Raw genomic sequence first — 24,793 nt, forward strand, 5'->3', positions numbered from 1 at the left:
CACAGAGAGCTGGACCCCCCAGCTCACTCATGGCTCCGTCACATTCAGCTATGTTGTAAGCAGGTCCTGTGGACTCAGCTCAGCAACTCTCAACCTTCCTGATGCTTCGAACCTTTAATAGAGCTCCTCATGCTGTGGTGACCCCCAGCCATGACATTATTTTCGTTGCTCCTTCATAACTGTAATATGAACATCTGTGTTTTCAGATGGTCTTAGGCGACCCCGTGAAAGGATCATTAGACCCCCGAAAGGGACCGTTAAGTGCAGTTTGAGAAATGCTGGTTTAGATGAGGTAAACTAAAGGGACCTCAATGTTCTCGGTGACCAGAGAAGCAGATACACAAACAGATGAGTAACCCATAGTGCTTCGAGCAGAAAGACATTTTGTGGAGAACCCTGGAAGGGTCCTCTTAACACACCCTGGGAAGGACACGGCTGACATACCAGTAACTCTGAGTCTGCAAGAATAGTTAAAAGAAGGAAAAAAATTGGCTATGTGTCCATGAAGTGCGACCTCCACTATCATCTGCTTCCAGCCCATCCTCCCCGAACCTATGGGCAAGACAATCTTTACAGACCGTAGGAGAGGGAACGATGAAAAACTAGGAACACAATGAGAACAGTTAATTTAAGTCTAAACAGCCCTAGGAAGGCAAAGGCAGGACCTATGCCTCTGTGGCTGCCTTTCTCACTGGGAGTCATTTGGAAATCAAGAGGCTTCCTAGGGATACCAAAGCCACCAGACTGCTACTACCTTTCCTGGGCAGGGTAGGTGCATTCACAAAGAAAAAAAAATTATTTTCATTTTTTTTATTGTTTCCTAAACTACGAAAGCTGTTTACCCAAAATAGCAGAGAGAGGAGCTCTCCAAAGAAACACATTTATTCCAGAAGGAATAGAAGATTTTAAATCTGAGATACGCGTCTAAGGACAGATGGCAGACATATCCAGAGAGACTAAGGCAACACAAAACTTTTAGAAGCTGGAGGAAGTTTACGTAAGTCGTTTTGAAACAAGCACCCTTGGCTAGAAGGATCAATAATGAGCCCAAAGTTGAATGGGCGGTTGCTGGGCGGACATCCCTGAGGAATATTCCTTGTGTGAAGTGGCAGAGGAGGCCTTTGGGCCGCAGTGTGGTTTTCACAGAATCCCTTATGGCTCCTAAATCACAGACATGTGCTGGATCTGATGTCTCAAGCTCCTCCATTTTGTGAAGGTTGGGAGTTAAGTGACTTCATCTTGATCCTGATGGTGTTCACCAAGAGTCCCGGCTGGGCTGAGCAGCAGTTGGGTTTGTGAATCAGCTGAGGCTTGCCCTCCACACCACACACCCTAGTCCTGCAGCTTCCCATCCATTCTCATCGCTGACTACCCCGCTCCCTTTCTGAATGGCCCTGCTCAGTGTCCTTCAGTAGACAGCTCACGAAGCTTGCAAACGCTCCTTCCCAGCCTTTAGTTGGATGTTCATACCTTCCCTCCTCCCAGACACACTGACAATCACCGATCTGACTTTTCTAGGTTTAGCCAAGCACCAGAGCCAATCTGATAACTTTAACCTGCCAACATAATGACCCAGGGTAATGTCTGAGGAAGTGCTCCCTTCACGTCATGAGATTCCTAGTTCAGTCAAGTCTCCAGGGTGAACAATCTCCTGCCCCAAAGAAAAACATCAATGCACAGAAAAGTTCACTACTGTACGCCCTCCCCGGCCATATTGTTCACAATGAATGCCTGTCACTATGGGCCGTCCAGTCTAGTCAAACATCCTTGATCACCTCCCAGAGTCCAAATGGTACAAGGACAGCATCCAGCACAGGACCTGCAGTAGCAGACAGAGATCAAGGGAAGTCACTTCTCCCATATGTATTTAGTGAATTCCTAATGTGAGCAAGACACTGCTAGCTCTGGGACACAGAGGTGACACTTGGATCTTTCTCCCCAAGTGGGTGAAAAAAAAAAACCCAGCCGGGTATGAGATGAAAAAAAAAGCTTAGGCATAAGTAGATTCACTAATCCAAGCACTGGTGCTCTGTACTGCAGCTCAGCCCTCCGCAGTGCACGAGCCAGCTCCAGGCTCTGCTGCACCAGTGCCTTGTGTTTAAATAGAAGAAACTTCTGTCTACTTCGTTTTTCTCTTGGTTTTCTATGTTATTATGAAACATTTGAATCTTACGAATAACAATACAAGTACCCTTAATTCACCTCGCCAGAATCCAGTGGCTGCTAAACTTCTTAGCGTGTTTGTTTTGTTCCTGTCTTTAATGAGATGACAGATGGGAGGCATAGGCTCTTTGAACCTTTGGAACGTCTTCGTTTATTTCCACATTATTTCCCCATCTGATTCCCAAAGGTCATCCATCACTGACTAAAGTTGCCTTGTCTCTTTCCTGTTTATATTTTTAATTCTTTTGTTGCATCTGTGTGCTGCAGAGGTGTGTGTGTGTGTGTGTGTGTGTGTGTGTGTGTGTGTGTGTGTGTGTAATTGATGACATGCTTTTAAGATTTATACAAACACATTAACATTGTGGTTTTTTTTCCCTAAAAGTGTTAATTAAGTCAAGATTTAGATGCTTTATGGTTTCTGTTTGATAAATCTCAACTTGCTTTAAGATTAGGATATAAATAAATCTTTTGAAACTCCATCTGACGGACTACTGTTCCTCAAGGCCTTCCCCAGGTGTTCACATCTGGCTGTTTTTCGGTGATCTCAGAGCACCTGTGTTAGGATTTCTTGCCGTGTATCTTTGTTAGGTGAGGAACTGCGGTGGGCATCTGATTGGTTGTCAAGGACCATTGTTGCCTATGAACTGTCCTCACAAAAGATCCTGGGATTTTCTTTGATGCCCAGCATCTAACCTAACATCTGGCTTATGGAAGTAAGTCCATAAATATAAAATGCATTAACAAAATATGTAAGTATATCTTTCTGTGGCTACATATTTGAGTCTAAAGCAGACAAATTGGAGTATTGTGTACACCCCCCCCCCCAACACACACACACAAATTTTTACAACTGAAAGAAAAAGAAAGGAAAGGTTTGCTTTCAAAACCCTAAACTGGGTTTTGTGAGAAGTACTTGCACTGTTGCTAGTCCTGAGACGGATGCCCTACTGACCTCCTAAAGGGGACAGTTGGGCATGGTGCTTGTGCCATGTGGGTCTCGGCAACAGACTGGGCTGGGTCGGGCACTCACCAGCTGCTGAGCCAAAGGCCTCATGGGAGCCAAACTGGGCTCCAGGCCCCCTGCCACCAAGGCCCTGGCAAGTGGCCCAGAAACAGCTGTCTGGGCCACCCTTGGGCAGTCCTGACACTCATGGTCTGCTATCCTGACTGGCAGTCCTTCTCAAACAGAACAGCCATCTTTGACCCTCTCTACTGTGCCCTTTAGTTCCTAAAGCCTAGCCAAACAGCCCAAGGGGCAAGCTCCTGCTTTCACTTTCTCAGTGGCTGGTCTCTCTCTCTTTTTTTTTTTTTGGTTATAAGATAGTCTTTTATTTAAATATTTTCTTGTTGCTTCTTTTTTTTTTTTCGGAGCTGGGGACCGAACCCAGGGCCTTGGGCTTGGCAAGCGCTCTACCACTGAGCTAAATTCCCAACCCCTTCTCGTTGCTTCTTAACTAGCTGGGCACTCCACCGCACTGCTGTTGATGTCATCTATGATGTCATGAGGGTGGCGGCCGTCCACATTGCAGCCCACAGACTGTGCAGTACCCAGGATCTCCTTGATAGTTCCAGAAAGTTCTCTGGCCAAAGACCGGTGTCTCATCTGCCGGGCAATGTTGACAATCTCATCAAAAGTGATGTTTCCATTGTGTTTAATGTTTTTCTGCTTCTTCCTGTCTCTTGGTGGCTCCTTGAGGGCTTTGATGATCAGGGCAGACGCAGAGGACACCACCTCAATCTGGGCCTGTCTGTTCTGGATGGTCAGTTTCACTGTAATCCTGAGGCCTTTCCAGTCACCGGTAGCCTTGGCGATGTCATCACCAACTTTTTTGGGAGACAGACCCAGAGGACCAATCTTAGGGGCCAAGGCGGATGTGGCGCCGACCTCGCCTCCGGTGCACCTCAAGTACACGACTTTGATCTCGTTGGGGTCGAACTTGGGCGGCATGGTGGAGGTGGCTGGTGTCGGATGAACCCGGATTCGGGACGACCGAAGAAAGTTGCACCGTTGCCTCCTCCGAACCGAAAGCCGAAAAGGTGACTGGTCTCTCTTAAGGATCATCTTCTTCTTCTTCTCCTTCTCCTTCTCCTTCTCCTTCTCCTTCTCCTTCTCCTCTTCTTCCTCCTCCTCCTCCTTTTCCTCTTCCTCCTCCTCCTCCTTTTCCTCTTCCTCCTCCTCCTTTTCCTCTTCCTCCTCCTCCTCCTCCTCTTCCTCCTCCTCCTCCTTCTCCTCTTCCTCCTCCTCCTCCTCCTTTTCCTCTTCCTCCCCCTCCTCCTCACTGGGGCTATGCACCCGCTGTCTTCATTGCAGCCTCTGTGCTGCTGCTCACTGGGTTCTACCACAAAACAGCAAAGAGTAAAACTGAAGGATTCTCAGGGGACCTCAGCTGGGGCACAAGAGGCTTTTTCGGATTAGGAACAGTGTAGTGGCCTGTTTGTTAACCTGTCTGAGTGTGTCTGAAAACTAATTTCATTACTATATACTTCAGTCCTAATCTGTGACTACTTGAAAAAAACTAACATTTGAGTCTGACTAAGTACATCATGGGTCCCTGCATAATATAACCTTGGGTAATACGGCTCTTTAGACTGCTTCCCTTAGTAACCGAGGACTCAGAGATTAGAGCTGACTGTAGGGCCAGGTCGTGCCTTGGCCCTTTTAACCTAAGCACCTGAAATAATGTGGGGGGAGGAATATCAGGAGTTCCAGGCCAGTTTGAGTTACATAAGACAGAGTCAGGCAAAGTGGGTAAAATCTTTGTTTTATAATCCCAGCACTTGGGAGGTAGAGGTGAGAGGTTCCGGGCTAGCCTGGACTATGTGATGTCCTATCTCAAAAATAAAATAAAACCCACACATTTGTTTAGTGATTAAAATGGAGTCAGGTGCAGCAGCTCCTCACAACTGTAATCTAAGTACTGAGTATGCTAGCAGGAGGGCTTTTGTGAGTTCGAGGCTAGCCTAACCTGAATAGTGAGCTCCAAGTCAGCCTTAACCAGAGTGTGAGACTCTGTCTCAAAACTTAAGCAAACTGATCACTGGAAAATACTCTAAGAAGCCCCGAATCAGCTTAGCCAGGAAAAAAAAAAAAAAAAAAAGGCTCATACAGATTGAAAGGAAAAACTTTCACTTGAAGAAGAAAGATGTTCCTGAGAATAAAATCTGAATCAGCAGTTAAGATCCCAGTTTCTTACTTTGCCACACATCTCTCCTGTCCGATGCTGTCTCCTGGAGCCTTCTTCCACACAGTCAGTCACCTGGAGCCTTCTTCCACACAGTCAGTCACCTGGCGGGTGTGAGAGATAGAGTTTTAAATTAGCTCAAAACTCAGCAACAGGATCTGACTCAGGAAGACAGATGGTTAAAAATGCAGGAGGACTGGTGCAGACTCACTGACCCTCTGGATGTCACCAGACGTGGGTAACAGGGTCATAACAGCATCTCTATAGGACAATGAGGAGAGAAGGGAAAGTACTTAGGCTAAGGCCCAGGGTCAGGGAGAGCTCAGTGAATGTTAATTGTGTGACACAGAGAGCATAGACACATGGACAGTAAAACTAGAGGTGACACCAGTGGACTTTCAGATAGGAACACCACAACTTAGGAACTTCATAGACTATGACAGGTATATTTGGGCTTTCCAACTGCAGGCACAGATCAAGCACCAATATCGGATATCCTAGTGTTAAATCTGAGGCACCATTGGTTGTCTCACACCCGTTAATTTTGTGTGTTACTACAGAAATTAAAAAAAAATCGCTACTAATCAAATGATGGAGTATGATCAAATTTGATGATTGTACTGATATTAGAGACTTTAATATATGAACAAGCACATCGGGCACAGTAACTGTGAGGTAATCCTTGGACGGCTATCTAAGCCTCAAGTTCTTTCTCCCCTGTGTCCCAGTGTCAACACGAATAGCGCACACACACATTAACTGAGGTAAAGAAGAAAGAATGTGTTTTCCAGCCCTGTCTGGGCCTGATTTGGGAGCGACTGTGGGAACAACTGGTGCCTGATGCTGTCAGTTTAGGGCTGCCTGTTTTAGCCATGAGCTTAGCTCCCTCATGCAGCAAAGCCTTACAGTTCTCCGGGCAAAAGAATCGACCCACAAACCCCAGGACAACCCAAAGTTTGTTTTCTGCTCAGAGAGGGAAGAGAATACACAGTGGAAAGGTTCCTTGCTTTGTTAACGGCGGCCGCTGGCCTGAGCTAAAATTATACTATGCCTGAAGAACTCTGTAAGGCCTTTGTGCGTCAGGCTGAAGCCTCAGTCCAAGTATGTTTCTGGAATTTGGTTACAATAATAAAAACAAGGACTGTAAAAATAACACTTTCTGATCAACGTGCTTTCTACCCCAAATAAGTTCTTTACCATGCTGGGCCTTGGAAGCCAGCCTAGGGGTGACCCCACAACATGCAAATTCACAGATATGTCTGGCTCGGCACCAAGTCACGGACCACAAAAAAAAAAAAAAAAAAAAAACCTGGAAAAAAAGAGAAGTTGGTGACTTGGCGAGGCAGAAAGAAGGGCAAAAAGGAGGGCACGGGTGTGAGACCAACCGACTGCCAATTTGAAGGTTAAAGATGGGATGCAAACTGTTTTGAAGGTCATTGTTGTCTTTAATGTTCACACGCGTCACTTGGAGAGAGATGCCGCCAGTCTCTTCAGACTCCCCGCACACTGGGCCCTGCCCGGAGCTGAACGTGGGCTTTTGCAGTGCTCTGTGCTCTGTGCTCTCGGCAGCTTGTTTAAACCTCTTGTAGCGAGTGCTTCTCCCATTATCGGTCAGATTTCCCCTGGCTTGGATGAATAGGAAAACTTAGCACGCAGACTGAAGGACCACAAGGCAGAGGGCATGTGTGGGCTTTCATACAGACTTTGTGGGACCCCGGAAGGGCTTGCTTTATGGAGATAAACCTCTCTCTTGGGGTCCCTAAAATTGCCTGTGAGACAAGAGAGCTGTGAGTTAGACCGGGTGCAGTGCGCTGAGCTCCGTTTGTTAGACACTTGCTCTGTGATAGCCTCGTGTTATGCACTGGAGGAATACGGTAGACCTAGCCTCGGGCACCGAGTGTAATCAACACAGAAAGAGCGACTCAGCTCGTCCCAAACGTAAAGCCAGAGATGAAAGATGGATCCCGTGGCAAACCCAGAGGAGGGAGGGGATTCAGAGACAGTCACCCCACACCTTAGCATTAGCTATTATTTTCCTTGGCTAGAAACTCACCTTAGATACCCTCTGTTCCTCACTTCAGCCGTGCTCAGAGAATAGCTAAGTCAGAAGATTATGGATAAAACAGACAAATCAGTAGGCTCTGTGACACTCACTAGGCTATTAAAATTAAAAACAAAAACAACAACAACAACGAAAAAAAAACTACATGTGTCAGATCTTTCTCCAGGGCTCAGTCTTCTTCGTTCCTAGTGGTTTCTACCTCTGGTGTCAGCTTCCCTCTGTGTCGAATCCCTCACGTGCGGTGACTATTTTGAAATAACACATTCTGAGCTAAGACTCTGACAGAAGAATAAATCAATACCCCCTCCCCCAACTAATCATTACTTCCTTGTGCATTGAGCACAGACATCAGAGCAGTAGCAAGGCTAGGAGCAGGGGCCAAGTGCTGTGGGTCTGGTTACCTCACCAGAACCGATGTTCAAAGTAATAAGGATTTATTTTTTTTTAAAAAGGCAGTTGGCATGAAAATTGGTAAACTTCAGATCAACCATTGTGGATGTATTCAAACACAAAATCCGGCTGACGTGAAATGCTGGCCTTCTTCTTTCAGGATGCTGATTCCTAAGCATTAACAACTCCGCTTTGACCCATGGAAGGTGAGGAGACAGTTTAGACAAATGGTCCCATTAGCAAAAGCCACGCAAAGCCCATGCCGAGGGACAGAGAGCTGAACCCTCTCTGGATCTGTGAAGAGAAACAACATCTCATCTTTGCTCTGTGCCTAGGACTCCCTAAAGCCTACTCTGCATACTTGAGGTAAAGGCCAGTAGGGTGTTTGGCTGGCCAGGCCATCTGCTCACTGCTACTGCAATTTCCTCTTGCGCTTACGACCCAGCAAGAGCCATAGTCAGGGCAGAGCTGATGGGTGTGGCCGGGTTCCAACAGAATGTTATTTATGGACACCGAAGGTTGAATTTCCTGTCATTTGCATAAGTCACAAAATAGCCTTCTTTTGATCACCTTGCAACCACTTAGAAATGAAAGAAACATTCTTGGCTCACATGCAGAGGCCTGTATTTGATCTGTGGGCTATAGTTTGACTAACATGTTGAAGGATAGTATACTGAATGATGCTAAAGAAGAAAAGCTGGCCCCCAAGTCTCTCTCAATCACAACAGCCACTCTGGTTTCTGGGTTGTTTATTCAACAAGTACTGTACTGAGAACTGTGTACATATTAACTCATCTAACATTTCAAGTGATACCAAAATGAGGTATCATTTAGACCCGGGTAAAGCTGCCAGGATTTTGGATGAATTTTGCATAATTAGCAAGCTCGTGCCCTTAGCCCGGGTCATCCTAGGCCTACAATCCTGGATCTCACTTACCCATTGCTATCAGCAAGTCTCTTCCCTCGAATTCTCTGATGAGCAGGACAGCCATGGTCTGTGACTCAGACCCTAAAGGCATCTTCATCTAGAAAAACAGTAAGATGAGTTAAGGCATACTACAAACTTTATCTTTAGGAAAAAAAAAAAAGAAAAAAAAAAAAGAAAAGAAGCTCTATAAAATAAAGACATGGGTAGAGTAGCACTTGCAATTTTCTTTTCCCTCAAAAAATCAAGACACACCTGGTATGAGGGTCAAGCGTGTCTACCAGAGGTTCTCAACCTGTGGGTCTTGACCCCAAAGGGGTTGCATATCAGGTAGGCTGTATGTCAGGTATTTATATTACAATTTATAACAGTAGAGAATTACAGTTATGAAGTGGCATCAAAATAATTTCATGGTCGGGGGTCACCACAGCATGAGGAAATGTGTTAAAGGGTCGCGGCATTCGGAAGGTTGAGAACCACTGCGTAGGGCTCTCTTTAAGGGCAGGCTCAGTCTAGGCGAGGCTGGGCTTCATGCTTGACTGACAAAAAGCCAAGTGCAAACCAATGAAGGGCATGGCCAAAGCTAAGAGCTCTGCATCTCCACACTTTAAAAAAACAAGGGATAGAAGACTAGCTCTCTAGAGGACACAGGATTCCTGACAGAAAAGCCTATTATGCTTTATACATGTACACGTAAGCAGGCGTTTGAGGCAGTAATAGCTAGGTTATTAAAAATGAAAGAAAAACCAAAATTATGATTTCATTACTCCTAGGAAATTGTCATAATTTCTGTATCTTAAAACTACCTTAGTGGGAAAATGATGACGCAAAAACGTTAATATTGTGGGATACAAGAGGGGTAAATCACTAACTGGAAGCTTTAGATACATGACAAATAGGGTGGTTAGACAGACTTCAGGGAAGAATACAGACAGCAGGGATTCTAAGATAAATGAGGGGAGTGGTGGGTGATGTGGGTGCCATTCAGTGGAGGCCTGACAAGGATTTTCCAGTTGAGGCTGGCCCTGACCACATACATTCCTTCCCTCAACCAGCTATCTGACTCAGCTTGGAAATGAATCCGTCTCTCCCTGCCAGTCAAACCAGAACCCCAGGCACACATTCAAAGGGAAGTTTAGTTAAGCCTCGTAGACCGGAATAAACATTCACCAACCTAAGGGAAAAGTTGATTTGCACTGAATGGGAACCCAGACCTTTACAGAGTGAAGTACCTGTCTCCTTAACTTGAGAGAGACCAAGTCAAGGGGACAGACCCCAGGCTTTCAGCAAAGAGGCCCGTGTCAGAGGGCAGGGATCAAGACTTACATTGCCCAGAGACAGTTTGATGACATGAGTGTCCAGATAGCTGTTTTAAATTTATTTTTTGTTTTTTGAGATTATCATATAATTACGTTATTTCTCTTAACCCTCTCTTCCTTCCAAACCCTCCCATATATCTGTCTTGCTCTCTTTCAAATCCATGGGCTCTTTTTTCAGTAATTGTAAATGTCAACGTATAAGAAAAAAATGTATCATGCATATGATGTATGATCTATATTTGGGATATATATGTGATATATATGATACATGATATATATGATATATGATATAATATATATAATATATTATATATAAAAGAATTATGGAATATATGTGAATAGAATGTATATTGATATGTATATAATATTCCACACCATTCCCTGAACCTTAAGGCAGGAGTTGCTTTGAGGAGCTCCTGGAACAAGACACAACAGCTCTGTATTGTGATTGGTTATAGTTCCTGTAATGGTCTCTTCCTGTTACAAAGAGAAGTTCCCTTAATGAGGGGTCAGGACTACATTTAGCTGTGGGTATAAGGACATAGCTAGAATCCTTAGAGATTATGCAGGTTTAGTAAAATGGTGGTTATAAGTTCCTCTTCTCCAAGAACCATGACTCCACTAACCCTGGGCAGTTGGCTCCCTTCCTTCTGAGAGGGTCTCAAGCCTGATTATAGAGCTGTTGGTTACAGCTAAGACATTCATGCCACCATTACCTCTTTGGGGCTATCCTGCAATGATAGTCATTGCTGTGGTCCATGGGTATCATACATGGGTAAGACGGTTATTTCTCTGCTTTAGAAGCTTGTATGGAACCTCTGGTACTGTATTAATTAATGCTAATGGTGCCTTCTAGTTCAGTTGGAGGAGATCAATTCCATTTCAGGGGTCTCTGGGCCTTGTATCTAAAGTACATGGTGTCTTCAGAGATGTTTTCCACCTCTGAGGTTAACTCAGGGTACCAACAATATCCAATAATGTTCTTTGAAATAGTCATAAGAAACAATACTCTTCACTATCTAGTTAAAAATATATATAATGCACATGACTCAGTGTATAAATATACATAATATAGTTTAAATAGACTTTCCCACCTGCTCTGACAAGGCTCTCCTCAGGAGCCAAAGACCTTCTAACAAGAACACCAGCACAAGGCATAAAGGCCCTCTCTTGGGCTAGTGAGCAGACAATTTTATAATGGAAATGTGAGTTGTAATAAGAAGAAATAAGGCAGCCTGTAGAAAGGGCTTTAAAAAAGAATCTTGCTAAGTGAAAGGATTTTTCACGAGCAAAAAAGTTAGAAAAGTAGGCTAAAAAGATGACTGAATGGGATGACAATTACTATAAAATTGGAGCTGATTTAAATAATTAGCAACAGGAATTCTGATAAATAGTTATAGTACACTACACAGCAGAAATCACAAGGCTGTCATGTAGGATGATGGACTCTGAATTTATGGATATGAATGAATAGATTTCTACTGTGCTAAGTGGAGAAAAATATCTCTGTTCTCTGATTCTATTTGTAGAAATGTGGTGTGTGTGTATGTGTGTGTGTGTGTGTGTGTGTGTGTGTGTGTGTGTGTGTGTGCGTGCGCGCGCGCGCGCATTACCAATTGTACCTTTTTGAGGGTTTTTTTCTTTCTTTCTTTTTTTCGGAGCTGGGGACTGACCAGGGCCTTGCACTTGCTAGGCAAGCGCTCTACTACTGAGCTAAATCCCCAACCCCTTTTAAGGTTTTTGAATCCTCCCAGGATCACTAATATACATACATTCACACATACATCACTTCTTGTAAATATACATTTACAAAGAAGTGGCAAAGGAATTTTACAACATTTTATAACTTAGATCAGTTTAAATCTAATAAGTCAATGTGTTTACCATTAAAATTCATATAATTCTATATCACTAATAAGATCTATGGTAAAATTTCATTTCAAGGCATTTGGACAGGGTGGTCTGAGAATGGACCACAATCTGAAGTGGTTTGGGGTTTTCAGGCCTGCCTACATATTCCTTTGGATATAAGGTAACAAATTAAAGTATCAAAAGTGAAAACATGTTGCCCTCTGGAAGCCTGTGCTCACAAATGATCCTGACTTGTAGCAAGCTGGACCTCTGTCCCGAGTTGGAATGCTCCAGTCCCCACCATCCCCTCCAACCCCCACCGTTTCCTCCTTCTGGCTTCCCCAGGCTGTACTGGCTTTCAGAACGCATAGTTCCCAAAATATATTCTGAATGCCTCTTGAGCCATGGTCACCCCCATGGATTTACACTGGGGAGTTTGGCCTTTATCAACCCCCACTCAGAAAGCATGACTGAGTATGGTCCTTCGACAAGAGCCCAATAACCCCACCATGGTGTTGTGGCTCCTCTGTGATGGGTTACTGCTGAAGATCTAGAAACTGTCTCAGCTGTTGAAGCCCTGTACTAGAGTCAACAACTGGGATGATCAAAGAGCGTGACACCTGCACAGACATCCAAAGGCCACAGCTACATTGATGTGGACTAAAAGCAGGAGTCACATGGTCCTTTCTGCATGACTGGCAGACCAGGGCCTGCCCCAGACGCTCCATTCGGATCACTGAGCAGGTGAGGCTTATGCATTCACAGTCTGGCAGAAATAAATCTTTCCCAAGAACTGATGGTCTTCTGGGAGCCAGCAGACTGACAGAGATGGCACCCTGGGCCGAATTCCCCAGTAAACTGGACAGGAGCAGACACTGGGCAGTCAGGGTCTGTAGCCATCTGCCACAGGGAATGCAGAACAAGGGGTGAAAAACTGGGTTCTGATATTCCAAAAACACTTCTGCAAGCCATGTAACCCTAAAGGGTCTACCAGGACATGGCTTCACAGACAGCCAAGCTTGGCAGGTAGTGCTTGAAACAGGAGATATGATCTGGAATATGGGTTTGGGTTTTTTGCTGGTGGTGGGAGTTCTGTTTTGTTTTGCTTTGTTTGCTTGTTTTTGAATCTTCTTTTTGGTGACAACATTGGTCTTTGCAATCTGACTCAAAAATTAATGCGTGGGATAAATTATATGTATTTATTCCCCCCACCATTTTACTTAGGAAACCATTTTAATATGTTGAGCTGTGCATCTTTCTTCTTGGGTGTGTTTCTGGCAAAACACATAACCTTTTGTGTGTTTTAACTTATGTAACATTCAGGCAGAATATCTTTCTTTGCTTTCTGCTCTCCCCCAGTAAGCACCAGTATGGCTGCGTGTTGCTGGATTCCATGTTGCCCCATGTGTCTCTAATGTGTTATCCACGCTGACTGTATGACACTGTTTAAAACTCCTCATACTGACTGATTTGATTTTCCAGTGAGTCACTCACAAATAACTCGACAATTAACACTCTCATATGCACCTTATACACTTGTAAGAAGACATCCCGAGTATCCCAGGGGCATATTGTGGATAAAGACACGCTTACCTAAGTTCTGAAAGATGCCTGACCCTGCCGTGATTCCAATCTATGCTTCTATGAGCACTGTGTAAAGAGATCCGTTTCCACACGAAACGGGAACCATTTAGAAGAGCTAGCTCCCAACATGAGGCCCTCCCCTTCAGGAACTCAGAGGTTTGGCGTTTTGTTCCCAGACTGTCTTTGTGAACATTGTAAGGGCAAGGAGTTTCACTGCCTTTTTAATGCTGTGGACTCTGGATCAGCCTCCGAGTCAAAGGAGACACTTCTCTAAATGTTTGATGACTAAAAGAACACAAAGTTAGGAGTTGGGAAGTCATAAAACTTGAACTGATCGCCAAAGACTCATATTGGTGAGAATATGGCGGCGGTGGTGATGGTGGTGGCTTGGATGGTGATGGTGATGGTGATGGTGATGGAACTGTGGTTATGCAATGGCGGTTGATAGTCTGCGTGGTGATATGAATAGCTTGCTAGGCTGATGTCAACTGGACATACAAACTAGAGTTATCTGAGAGGAGGGAGCCTTAAGTGAGAAAATGTTAAGATCCGGCTGTAAGGCGTTTTCTTAACTAGTGATCAATGGCAGAGGGCACAATCCACTGTGGGTGGGGCCATCCCTGGGCTGGTGGTCCTGGGTTCTATAAGAAAGCAGGCCAAGCAAGCCATGAGGAGCAAGCCAGTAAGGAGCACCCCTTTCTCCATGGCCTCTGAATCAGCTCCTGCCTCCAGGAGTTCCTGCTCTACTTGAGTTCCTGTCCTGACTTCTTTCAGTGACAGACTATAATGTAGAAGACAAATAAACCCTCTCTTCCCCACCTTGCCTTTGGTCATAGAAATAGAAAGTATAACTGAGACATTAATGGTGGTGACCATGGTAATGGTGGGAGTATGGTGACACTGTGACAGTGGCGGGAGTCTGAGAGGTAATGGTGATGGTGACTATATTGGTAACGGCTGTGTTTTGAGAGGTAGTTATAGCAGTGGTAGTGGTGCTGGTAGTTATGGTGATGGAGGTGATGACGATAATGATAGCAATGGTAATGATTATGGTGATGATGATGATGATATCTACAGTGGTGGTAGGGTGGTACTGATGATGGTAGAAGTGATTTGGGTGATGGCTGTGGTGCTGAGTAGTAATGATAATAACAATAGTAGCAATAATGGTGGTTGGGAGGTTGGTAGTGATTTTAGGGGGTGATAGAAGTTCTCTCAAGGCAAGGAATGGGAAGTAGACACATAATGACAGGAACAGCTAAACGTGTTCAAATACCATATCAAATACCTATGTAAGCACCAGAATGCTGGTCCCTTAGCGTTGCCGTTGCGGTCAGTTCAGTCTTGTGAAGGAAGGCCATGGACAACTAAAAACCCTGAAGTACAGGGAAGAAGGTGGCACACGTCTACGTGAAGCAGTTAAGAACTTGTTTGGCAATGTAGTGAACAAAGAGTAAGTTTGGGATCACAAAGACCTGGACTTAAGTCCTACCTCTCTGTATCTCTAGGCAAAGAGATCTCTGTAAGCTAAGCAAATATGTGCGTGTTAACTAACTTCTGTTAGCATCCTCATGAGGAAAAAGAAAATGAACACAGCTAGAAAAAGCAAATAAGATATATTATAAATAACACACTTCGTGTCATAATAAGATACAGTAATTATTCATTCTTATTCATTTCAACTGAATTCTCTCTTATCTATGGGGTCTACTTGTAAGGGTTGGCAGAGGAATTTTAATTCAGCAATACGGCTGCTCTGTCAAGGGATTACATCCAAAGACCTAGGTCTGTGAGATCGGCTGGAATAAAGACATGCCCTTAGTACATACCTTTAATCCCTCTGACTGGAGTTCAGTTGAGTTTGGGAAGTTCCATTGAGTTCCATTCAGTTACAAAGTCAGTGTAGTTTAGTTATTGGAATTCAGAGGCAGTTTTTCCAAGCAGAACAATTCGATGAGTAGCTAAGAGAAGACAGTTTGAATAAAAGTTACTTTTACAAGGGTTACTGTGGACACATGAATACTTAACTCGATACTTGTAACAAAAATGTTACTCATGTCCCATAAATACTCCCCATTTTACAGAAGAACAAACAGGTCTAGAGATGTTGAGTAACTTGCCCAATGCTACAAACCCAATAAGTAACAGCACTGGCCTTCATGCTCTCTGCCTGACATAGTGTCAGGTCTGATCAAATACATCAGTGTCTTGTCAATCTAAATGGTCAACTTGACAACACAAGGCCACCTGGAGGTCAGGCTTCCAGCCATGCCTATTAAGGTTACCTTGATTAGGTTGAGATGGAAAGACCTGCCCACAGTGGGCACCACCATTCCCTAGCCTGGGATCCCAGATTATATTTGTGAAAAGGAGAAAATGAGCTGAGCACCTGTCATCTGTCATTCATCTATCTCTGCTTCCTGAGTATGGCTGCAGTCTGACTAGCCAGCCTACTGCCATGCTTATCATGCTATGATGGACTATAGTCCTCTGGGACTACAAGCCAGAACAAGCCCCTTCTCCCTTAAGTTGTCTCTGTCAGGGTATTTCGTCATATGAATGAGAAAGGAAGACACTCCTCCCACCTACTCAGACCTCTTCCCACCCACACTGCATGTCTCTGCTTGCCTCCCTGAACCAAGTGTTGAAGTGTTTCTGTGTGGGTCTGCAGGGGCATGAGCTCGTTACACACACACACACACACACACACACACACACACACACACACCCCTGTCAGATGTGGGAGGAGGCCATAATTATGCTACCTAGTCCTTTACTGAAACAGCAGATAAACCGACTCCTGAGAATTCAGAACCTTTATGAAAAATACCAGTGGATCTCTGAACCTTGTTTAAACTGGAGTTCAAATAAAAACCTGAGTCATTCTCTTGTTTTTCCTTAAAGAAATGGGAAAACTCCACTATGGAGCCTGACAATTGCTACCTATTTCATGTAGAATTGAGCAGCCGTCTAGGTTGTTGGATTATGGGTAGTCACTACAATTTTCAACAAAGTAAACTCAAAGAATGAAGAAGCCCATGGGCAAGGATAAGTCATCTGAATAGACACTTGGGAGTGTTGAAACGTTTCTCCCCTCTTGGTATAATGAATTTTCCAGGGACGATTTCACTCTGGGAGTCATCTGCTTCCTGAGAGTGGCCTAGAACTAACTCTCTGAGGTCTCTCAAGGACCCAGAGGAAGGTACAGAGATGAAGTCACAGTGCAAACTCAGGAAGCACCAAGATCCAACTGGATGCTTTTCCCAGACTCTTCCTCCCCTCCCCCACCCAGCCCTTTCCTTTTAACCCTGTGATCCTCTTGAGCTTTGCGGGGACCTCACTCCCCACAAACCGGAAGAGCTTTCAGCGAGACAACCAGAGGCTCCCAGAAAGCGCAGAGACAAACGGACCTAGAGAGATAGATGCAAAGTTCTCGGCAGCTTGTGAGGATTTCTCACAAACTCTGTGAGGATTTCTCACAAACTCTCCGGAGCTGTCATGCTCAGAAAACAAAGAGCAGGTGCATGTTCTGAATCCCTGAGCCACTGAGATCACACACACACCGAAATGGGAGAAAGGAACACGGAAGGGGATTAAGATGGCTTAAACCTGGGGCAGCCCCTGGCGATGAGAGACCAGACAGACAGTGAGGGACCTGCATGATGAGTTCTAGAAACCAATCTAAATAATAAAGAAATAATGCATCTGAAGAAAAGCAAATAAAATAAATACATCCAAAAGGGAAACACATAAGCTGTTTTCAGGGCAGGCTTTTTGATTTTTTAAAGGAGTTTATTTTTTTTTAAGTCCAGATATTTTTCCAGCTGGGGGGGACCACTCAACAGAGAGTCCATGAACAACAGAAGGTGTGAACAGCATAGGAGAGATAGGCAGGGAGCGGAATTACTGTTCCAGACAAAGGTAAACTATATGTCATATCGATTTTCTAGTAACCCAGCACTAATTCCTGGCAAGGCACTCTGGGAAATTCCCGACGTATGAATGCGGCTCTGGAGGTCATGCTCAAGAGGTAGGGAGTCCAGCAACATTGCAAACAATTCCTGGATTTTCAAGCAGGAAACAGCTTGGGTCCTGCCTTGTCTCATCCTGGAACAAACGCCTTTCAGCATGCGAATAGTATTTTAAGGGTTTTACCTAACACGCAAAATATTTCAGTAGGAAATTGGTGAGTGTTGCCAACAGACATCTCCAGAGAGTAAAGACAACAAGAGTGCTGTGCTTCTTGACACCGTGGAGTGTGGGGGGGCCATTCTATTCTGTCATCTCCTATTCTGACTACCACAAAAACAATTAAGAGCATCTCTTAACTTCCAAACACGTTTTAAGAGACAAAATAAAAGAATGCCATGCAATCGAGTTTTAGGTTGACCCAGCACCAGTCATTTGGTTATTTGCAGTCAACAAAAATAAAAGACAGAAACTAATCCAGCTGTACACCCTGAACTGGGGTCAGTCAGTTGCTAAGGGCTCAGGCAAATTCACTGGCCTCAGGGGAGAGTGGGAAGAGAAGGAAAAGAGGGAGAAGGAAGGAGAGGGAAAGAGAGGGGGAGGGGAAGGGGAAGGGAAAGGGGGAGGGAGGCAGGGAGGGGAGGAACAAGTGAGAGAGCACAGAATGTCTGGATTATATAGGGAAGAGCCTCTGGGGGAAGGGCGGCCCAGCTCAGGGTTGTGGGCAGGATATGCCAAGTAGGGGCTGAGGGATGGATGTTGGGAGGAACTGGAGGCCAGGTCTGCTTTGGTACATAAATATGCACCTCACCCCCTTGTCCCAGGGTCTGAAACTAAACACAAACTACAACTTCTCAGCACTGAAAAGCAATACCAGGACCTGTGGCACTGCCTATGTACATGAGTACTGATTTCCTTTTGGTTTTACAGAATAGACTGGAGTAGAGAGCAGGAACTGTCAAGAATTTCATGCTACTGATAAAGGGGGAAGTCCAGGGTTCAAGTCTCTATGGGAAGTGCGAAGACCACTGTTAACCCTCCCCACAACTAAGCCGTCCCAGTGTGGCACCTCGCCACACTTATTGGCATTCTTTATTAGCTCTAGGAGAATGTAAACTTGCTCGGCCTTGTGTCCTAGTACTTATCAGGTAATAACTATTCCCTAATCTAGGATGGCCGCCTCCTGGGGTTTGTACCAATGTAGAGGTTTGGACCGGCGCTTGGACGAGGCTGCAGTTGAGTTTAGTGCTCTTCAATCACTGTCCAGTGCTTAATAGTCTTATCTTTGTTGGGTTAGTTTTCGTGTATATTACGTGTGTGTGTGTGTGTGTGTGTGTGTGTGTGTGTGTGTGTGTGTGTGTTTGTATGTGTGTGTGTATGCAGATGTGTGCATATATATGTGCACATGCATGCAAGTGGCTAGAGAGTAACTTCCAGTATGATTCCTCAGGAACCATCCACCTCATTTGGGGGGTTGTTTATTTGAGTCTCTCATGGACCTAGTGCTTACCAAGTAGGCTAACCGTGAAGCCCAGGGATCTATCTGCCTGGCTCCATACGTCCTCGTAGTTGACATTACAAACACATGCTATCAGGCCCAGCCAATAATCTTACCTTCGAATTTGTGCTTTGCTGATGAAGACAGTGTCACAGAGGCAACAGACTTATGTTCAGATATAATTCCACCTCCAGGGCCATACCAATGCTTCCTCCCCTCCCTGGGCTCTTAGCTGGTCAGCCGCCAGGTCACTGGGATGGAAGTAAGAGGCTCATTGGTTAGAGGCCTGTGCCATGGTATCCCCTCAGGAGCCTGGAAGCACCCAGCCCAGCCTGAATGGGCTGCTCCAACAGGCCTTCAGCGAGTAACTGAGCCAGCATTCAAACCCAATCCATGCCAAGGGCAAGCCAATGGGGACACTGCACTACCTCGGAGGGCTGGTTTGTCCTCAGCAGCAGCAGGCACTACAACACGTTTACGTTTTAAACCCTTTGCCGCTTGGATGAACACCAGTTTGCAAATGATTCCACAGATTGTACTGCAGGTCTATAGGGGATTAGGACTCAGCTTAGTAAATTGAACTCTCAGAGGTGAAAACTTCAAATATCAAAGGAATAAAGCAATGGGACGCAGAAGCAGAAGAATCTTATACTGGTGAGATTGTCTCTACTCGATACTCAAAGGGGAGAATGGATAAGAAACTGTCATAGCCGCAGGAATGCTTGCGTTTCAGGCAGAGCCATGCCCATGCAAGAGCCGTGCCCTCAGAGGACAGAGTAGGTCTGAAGACGTTCATTGTTTAGCCAATAAGGTTTCGTGAAGACTCTATTCGGTTGCCTTTTGGAATAGGTGTGGATTAATTTCCTCTTGTCCATGCATGTTTGAACGCTCGTGAACATTTGTCCTACTGATGTCTGAAACAACTGTAGTTTTGGCTGTTGTTGTTGTTATTTGCTTTTTGAAACAGGCTAGCCCTAGCTGTCCTGGAACTGACTCTGTAGACCAGGTTGGCCTTGAGCTCTCAGAAATTCACCTGCTTCTGCCTCCTGATTGCTGGAATTAAAGATGTACGCTGCCACAGGCCACTCATTCATGTGTTTTACTCTTGTATAAACATCACACTTTGGAAGGTCCCTCTTGATCCTTTTAGGGCTCTGACCCTATGACCTTAGGGATGGAAAGTGTCCAAAAATACAGTGATGTCCCCAGAAGTAATTCCCATAAGGTACCATGTATCTGCATGTTTCTTTTGACTGCTGACCTTTGAACTCCTCCCACCCCCACAGAATACATGTACTGTCATGACAGCAACGGCTGAGGTCGGTTTCACAGGGTGAAGGTTGGTTTTGTTTGGTTAGTTGGTTGGTTTTGTTTTGTATTTGCTGTCATAATAAAAAGCCATGGGAGTCAGTTGAGGTGATTTACATACAACCACTTGGGGTTTCGGTATCCTGTTTCTTCATCTCCGATTGTCTCAGATCCTTCATCTCCGATTGTCTCAGAGTCTTCTACTGGCTCACCGAGAGAGAGAGAGAGAGAGAGAGAGAGAGAGAGAGAGAGAGAGAGAGAGAGCGCAATGGACATGAGAAATAAAGGTCAATCAGAGTTAGAAATTAAAAGTATCACTTCCACCATATTCTACTGTGGGCTAAAATCCCATCACAGGATCCCGTACAACCACAGGGGCTGACCAGCCCTCGTAAGCTTGACCTTCCCGTGAAGCCCTTTAGGAAATTCGGATTCCCACTATAAAGGAAGAGTCGACTAATGGTCTGCAGGTGGGCTACTGTCTGCATTCGATCTGTGCCCCAAGCTTGAGCCCTGCTCTGTGGCTTTCCGAGCTGTGTGGTCCTGGAGAATTCGCCTGGCCTTCCTTTAGTGTGTTTGCATCCGCTTGGGTTCCTAGAAGGAACAGGAAGCAGAGTCTGCACTTGTGCTGCTGTTGCGGCTGCTACCTAAAAACCATACGAAGTTTCTCTTGTGCCTGTGATGGCCGGCACTTGGAAAGTATTGAATAAATATTTGCTACAAAAATAAAATAACTGTGGCAGCTTAAAATGAAGGTGAGCTGGATCCCCACAGCGACGGGAACATTCTGACCCAGATAACTGGACAACTGGAGTGTTATTTGGAGAAAATGAAAATTGGAGGTTGACTGAATTGTTGACCGACTGCTCTTTGATTCGGTGGCTCCGCCGATGCTCTGTGTGAAAATTAAGCCTCCACTTCCGCTCGTTTCTCTTGCGGGTGAATTGCTTCTCTCCTCGATAAGTCCTCTCTGCTCCTATTTGTTCCTTCTCCAAAGAATGTGCCAAAGGTTTTCCAAATTCTGGCCCTGATTTTTCCCAGGTGCCATCAGCTGCCTTTGGAATGGTTGTCATTACCTGCGAGTCATGACCGGCTTAACAACATACACTAAACTTCAGTTTGGCGTTAGGACAAGCCAAATGCCACACAGATGCACACATCAGCAGCACAGAGGATGAGTCGTCTGAGCGGTCAGAAAGCAGGCACCATGTGTTTCTTCCTTTCCATCCCCAAGCCCAAGTGTGGCCATCCACCGGAGCTGCCCCTCTGCCTCTCCTCCTGGCTTCTTATTTCACTTTCCCTTTAAGCTCCTCCCACTTTCACTGGGTTGGCCGAAAGCTCTGTTCTGTTTTAGCCATCAGTAAACTTGAATCTTCATCGAGGATAAACCAGATAGAAGAGTTCCCAGGACCCGGAACCTGGGGAAAGGTCCTTAGTCGCTAGTTTGTCCCAGTTCCTCCTGAGTTTTGTGTCGTCAATTCGAGTCCACAGACTCCAGGCCTCTGAGTTAGTACTTGTGAGGAGAACGCCTGCCTGCACTCTCTACTCCAGACTCCCAAAGATGTGTCACAGCTGTTGTATCCAAGTGATGGAGGGGGCTGTGGTTAGGAGTCTCTGCTAATAAGGAATAATGCATGCTTCCTAACTTGGTGCCGTTGCTCCGGTTGATTCTAAGGTGCCATCAGTTTATCTCGGTTTGGTTTTGCATATGAGATCAAGTGGGGTTTCCTTTGTGCGTTTGAGAGTAGGCACTTAGGAAAGGTTCAACAAATGTTTTCCAAATAAATAAAATCAACGAGGCAGATTAAAACTTTTACTAATGCCTACACAATGACTACTGCAGACAACTCTGTGTAATTAAACCAGTTTAAGGAGACAAATTCATCAGTACCTAAGGACACCCCCACACACACACACACACATACAAATACACCTCACCCAGACCATACTGTGTTGAAGAGTCTGAGACATGCTGAACCCTGTTAAACATGGAAGCCTGGTGCTGTCCAGAGTGTGATTCGTGCAGGTCCTACACACAAGCTCAAAGAATGGCTATTCAGCCCCCTAGCTTGGGTTTCCCCTCTTCAATACTCCTGCTTACTTTTCTACTACATTTCATGCTCTATTTAACTTATCTGTCATAAGTATCATATTAACGTAGTTACATTATTGTTACCTAAGCTAATTACAGTTTGTCAGCTCCAAACACCAAAGTAGAAAGAAAGGACTTCAGACTAAGACTTCGGATCTTATTTTAACCACAAAATAAATGAAGTTTGTTCATAAAGAATTCTACTTGGGTTTCTCAGTGACATTCAGTTTCAACCTTTACTGGTACACCCCGGGTCCCTTGCAAATGACGGCAGTAGAAATAGTAATTACCCGGGTTGCAGCAACCCGGCCAGCTTGGTCATCACCATAGCACAGGGGGATTGGGCAGCTTACTATTAATCACAATTTGCAGAAGAGGACACTGAGAAATTATACAATTGCCCAAGGCCATCTATTTATTACAGGACATAAATGGAGTCATAACCCAGGCCATTGTCTATCAGCCTTTGAGCCTCCGTGTTCGCTGCTTCTACACATCGTGGCTCTATTAAATCATATTGCTTTATTTTCCTGTTTGCTAAAGGACAGCATCTTAGAGGAACATCTGCAGACAGTATTCTTTCGGAGTCCCTTTATTCCAATGAGGAGGTCTGTCATCAGTTAACACCTTGGATTGGCCCTCAGGGAAGAAAAGGGAGGACAGCAGAGGTTTACAGAGAGGACAGGAAGGTTAGTTTGTGCTATTCTGCAGTATAAATTGTTTGCAGTCAAGGTAAGCTATTGGAGTAGCCTCATCACCCCTCGAGCACCAGCTATTTCTAGACTCCAGGCAGGAGGCACCAGTTGCTGGCCCTTGCTTTTGTCATAAGTAATCAGAAATGAACAGATGGGGACCATCCAGGAGGCCTGGACTGCAGCATATTTTCAGAGCCAGGCAAAGAGCTGGTTGTAGAAGAGAGGCAGGAACAATCAGTCTTCTGGTGAGTGTTGCAGGCAACAGCACAGGGAAATGTTTGAAATCAAAGGTAGATATAAGGGCAGGCTTGCAGGACAGGACAGCTGGCTACCAAGGATGAGTGGTCCAAGGAAAAAGGGCTTGAGACAAGATCTTTGTCTAATGCTGTTTATGTCATTAGGTATCCCAGGCAGGACTGCAACCTAGACGTTTGGCTCTAGGGTGTCCAGACACTTAATGGCTCAAGACATGGTTGATAAAGTTTGTAAGAGAGGTCCTGATTGAGGGCCTTGTAAGAAAGGAGGGAGGGGGCACAGAGAAGGGAAGGAGGGAAGTGGGGAGGAAGGGAGCAGGGGAGGGAGGGAGCAAGGGAGGGAGGGAGGCAAAGGTATTTGGAGAACCGGATGTGAATGACAGAAATAACAAAAACCCTGGCATCCAAAACCTAGTAACCACCCATGTGGAGAACCATCTATGCCAGATAATCACTAGCATTCTGGTGATGAGGTCAAAGACAGGTACAGAAGACAAGAGAGGAGATCATGGCAAAGGTTCAGTACAAATGGGTTCGTTGAACAACGACTTACATTATATAATACATTACGTAGGTACTTAAAGGTTCATCAAACAAGTAATTGACATGAAGGAACAACTGAGAAAACTAATCTTTCCTCCGGCAACACCTCCTCAGCCACGTCAGTATTATGAAGAAAGAATGGCTTTAGCCCTACCTAGAATTCTGACAACATAGATTTCCCATCTGTTTAATTTTAAGGCACCTGGCTTAGTCATGGTTTCTATTCCTGCACAAGCACCATGACCAAGAAGCAAGCTGGGGAGGAAAGGGTTTATTCAGCTTACACTTCCACATTGCTGTTCATCACCAAAGGAAGTCAGGACAGGAACTCGAGCAGGTCAGGAAGCAGGAGCTGATGCAGAGGCCATGGAGGGATGTTACTCACTGGCTTGCTTCCCCTGGCTTGCTCAGCTTGCTTTCTTATAGAACCCAAAACCACCAGCCCAGGGATGGCTCCACCCACAATGGGCCCTCCCAACCTTGATTACTAATTGACAAAATGCCTTACAGCTGCGTCTCATGGAGGCATTTCCTCAAGGGAAGGTCCTTTCTCTGTGATAACTCCAGCTCGTGTCAAGTTGACACACAGAAACAGCCAGTACAGCATCTTCTATTGGAGGCAGCATGAAATTACTACATTACATCACATTTCTCTCTTTTTCTTTCCTCGTGGTGTAATCTAGTTGAAAGACCACCTGGACAAGTAGACTAAAATCCCCACAGTCCCGGCAGTCCTCCAGCACTGCTCTGGAAGAAAGGTCAAACAGAGTATTTGTGCAGGGTGATCTCTTGGAACAGAATGTGGTTCTCCTGCAACTGTTCTGCCCCATAGCACATTTATAAGAAAGTAGGTCCCACTTTGTTCCTTTTCAATTCTCATTCCCATCACTCAAGCACAGAGCTCTGGAAGATTAGATTATTTGAAACGATTTGAATGTCATTGCCGACAATGCTCTGT

The 24,793-nt window shown here is 45.1% G+C and overlaps 2 long non-coding RNA genes and 1 pseudogene across 4 annotated transcripts in view; 1 reads left to right on the forward strand and 2 right to left on the reverse strand.

Moving 5' to 3' along the window:
• The window catches only part of LOC148004687 (uncharacterized), a 40,168-nt gene that overhangs the window by 5,242 nt on the left and 10,133 nt on the right, over nt 1-24,793 (forward strand). The window lies entirely within an intron of this gene.
• On the reverse strand, nt 867-24,231 carry LOC148004688 (uncharacterized). Of its 2 annotated transcripts, none has more exons than XR_015625324.1 (8): nt 24,120-24,231; nt 15,306-15,437; nt 8,735-8,822; nt 7,553-8,091; nt 7,399-7,443; nt 6,731-6,971; nt 5,358-5,449; nt 867-1,819 (listed from the first exon to the last, which is right to left on the reverse strand). It is a non-coding gene; the product is annotated as an uncharacterized LOC148004688 (long non-coding RNA). The 2 variants fall into 2 exon arrangements; XR_015625325.1 differs by lacking the exon at nt 24,120-24,231 and adding an exon at nt 19,060-19,302.
• Nucleotides 3,477-4,199, reverse strand: Rpl12a-ps1 (ribosomal protein L12, pseudogene 1; annotated as a pseudogene).

The sequence above is a fragment of the Rattus norvegicus genome, chromosome 7, assembly GCF_021556685.1.
Source record: "Rattus norvegicus strain SHRSP/BbbUtx chromosome 7, alternate assembly SHRSP_T2T, whole genome shotgun sequence".
Lineage (NCBI taxonomy): Eukaryota > Metazoa > Chordata > Mammalia > Rodentia > Muridae > Rattus > Rattus norvegicus.